Consider the following 3099-nt stretch of genomic DNA (forward strand, 5'->3'; position numbering starts at 1 on the left):
CATCCTCCCTGATTGAACTAACTTCATTATCTCTAGCTTGCTTGCATATATATACCTGCCCTGGAAATTTTCACTACATGCATCTGACGAAGTGGGTATTCACCCATGAAAGCTCATGCTCCAACACGTCTGTTAGTCTATAAAGTGCCACAGGATTCTTTGCTGCTTTCACTAAAAGATAGTACCTCATCCACCTTGTCTCTCTAACATCCGAGGACCAACACAGCTACAACAACACTGCATACATTATTCTTCACTAACATTTTAGTAGAAGTTATTTCCAATATTAATTTTGTGGGTAGATCAGAGACTGTATTTTCAGATCATTACTTTGTATTTATATTAACTCCCAATGCCAAAATCACAATATATTCTTTATATTTGTTTTATGTTTTAGTATGTATCTTTTAGGACTGTCAAGTGATTAAAAATCATGATTAATTGTGTGATTAATCACACCATTAAACAATAATACCACATATTTAAATATTTTGGATGTTTTCCACATTTTCAAATATAGATTTCAATTACCACACAGAATACAGTGTACAGTGCTCACTTTATGCTTATTTTTATTACAAATATTTGCATTGTAAAAAAGAAACGAAATAAATAGTATTTTTCAGTTCACCTAATACAAGTACTGTAGTACAGTCTCTTTACATGAAAGTTGAACTTACAAATGTAAAATGATGTACAAAAATAACTGCACTCAAAAATAAAACAATGTAAAACTTTAGAGCCTACAAGTCCAGTCAGTCCTATTTCTTGGCTCAGACAAACCAGTTTGTTACATTTGCAGGAGGGAATGCTGCCCACTTCTTGTTTACAATGTCACCTGAAAGTGAGAAAAGGTATTCTCATGGCACTGCTGTAGCCGACATCACAAGATATTTACATGCCAGATGTGCTAAAGATTCATATGTCCCTTCATGCTTCAACCACCATTCCAAGGGACATGTGTCCATGCTGATGATGGATTCTGCTCAATAACGATCCAAAGCAATGCAGACCAATGCATATTCATTTTCATCATCTGAGTCAGATGCCACCAGCAGAAGGCTGATTTTCTTTTTTGGTGGTGTGGATTCCGTTGTTTCTGCGTCGGTGTTGTTCTTTTAAGACATTTGAAAATATGCTGCACACTTCATTCCTCTCAAATTTTGGAAGGCACTTCAGATTCTTAAACCTTGGATTGAGTGCTGTAGCTATCTTTACAAATCTCACATTGCTGCCTTCTTTGCATTTTGTCAGATCGGCAGTGAAAGTGTTCTTAAAATGAACAACGTGCTGGGTCATCATCTGAGACTGCTATAACCTGAAATATACGGCAGAATGTGGGTAAAACAGAGCAGGAGACATACAGTTCTCTGCCTAGGAATTCAGTCACAAATTTAATTAATGCATTATTTTTGTAACCAGCATCATCAGCATGGAAGCATGTCCTCTGACATGCTGGCCAAAGCATGAAGGGGCATACAATGTTGAGCATGTCTGGCACATAAATACGTTACAATGCCAGCTATACAAGTACCATTCAAAGGCCTGTTCTCACTTTCAGGAGGCACTAAATAAAAGCAGGCAGCATTATCTCCCATAAATGTAAACAAACTTGTTTGTCGTAGCAATTGGATGAACAAGAAGTAGGACTGAGTAGAATTGGAGGCTCTAAAGTTTTGCCCTGTTTTGTTTTTGAATGCCATTATACAACAAAAAAAATCTACATTTATAAGTTGCACTTTCACAGTAAAGAGGTTGCACTACAGTACTAATATGAGGTGAATTGAAAAATACTATTTTATCATTTTTACAGTGCAAATATTTGTAGTAAAATAATATAAAGTGAGCACTGAACACTTTTTATTCTGTGTTGTAATTGAAATCAATATATTTGAAAATATAGAAAACCATCCAAAAATATTTAATAAATTTCAATTGGTATTATATTGTTTAACAGTGCAATTAAAACTGTGATTAATTGAAATTATTTTTTTGGAGTTAATCGTGTGAATTAGCTGCAATTAATTGACAGCCCTAGTATTTTTGTTTTGCTTACGTATTCCAACTTTGACTTGTTTTATTTCCCTTTTGGTATTTAATTAGCTAGTGAGGGATTATGGGAATAATAAATTTTTTCTTTCAATTTTAAGATTAAAAAGCAGAATTTAATATGCAGTCTACCTTGACTCTGTCTCGTTTGCGAAGTGACTCTAGCCTTAGGAGAAGGACATTTGCTTCTAAATGATCAAAGAGAAGGAACCACACAAGAGTACCATTCAAAAGAAGATAATCTGAATAAGTGGGATCCCCAAAGATAAGGTGCCACAATAGCTAGTCCTTCTGCAGGACACTTTACAAATTAGAGCTTTATCATACTCAATCTTCTGGATTCAAATCAAAGATCTATTCTTAACTAAGAAAACATTCTGTTTCTCCCCCTCCACGCAATAGGAGCTGTGTTGGAACTCATCTTTCAGGTCTGAGGCAGCTCCAGTGTGAGATTTTCAAAAGAACACAAATGATTTTAAGATTGTGCACCTAGGTCACTTAGGAACCTTTAAAAATTCCACCTTTAATGCCTAGTGTTAACCACAATTATTAGTAAATTAATTTGGGCTAGGCTGTAGATTTGCCACTATTACTCCCAAAAAGGAAAAACATAAAGGAATATTATCAGCTGCACTGGCAAAGACATAATGGGATCTATGAGTCTGCACCTTCATGCAGAATCAAAGCTCTGCCCCACTCCATGAATCTTCCCACTGGCAGTAGCCCAGGCAGAAAGAGAATGGGGACTTCTGTACTCTCCTCTTTTAGAGCAGAGTGCAAGCACCTAGAGCAAGCCACAAACTGGCCTTCTAATTCAGGCACATTTCTGTTGAGAAAAATCTTGCTGTGGGCCAGATTGTGCCACTCTTACACATTTAGTGTGATAAGTAGTTGCATTTCTTTATTGGGACTACTTGCAGAAAAAGGTACTACTCAACATGAGCAAGGGTGACATAAACAAGGTAGTGTTCTTAAGAATGGCAGCAGAATCAAGCAATATGTCAAAATTGCTACTCCAGGTAGATGTAAACTGCCATCTACCTTGAAGGT

This window comes from Chelonoidis abingdonii, chromosome 2 (assembly GCF_003597395.2).
Source record: "Chelonoidis abingdonii isolate Lonesome George chromosome 2, CheloAbing_2.0, whole genome shotgun sequence".
In the NCBI taxonomy this organism is placed as follows: Eukaryota; Metazoa; Chordata; order Testudines; family Testudinidae; genus Chelonoidis; species Chelonoidis abingdonii.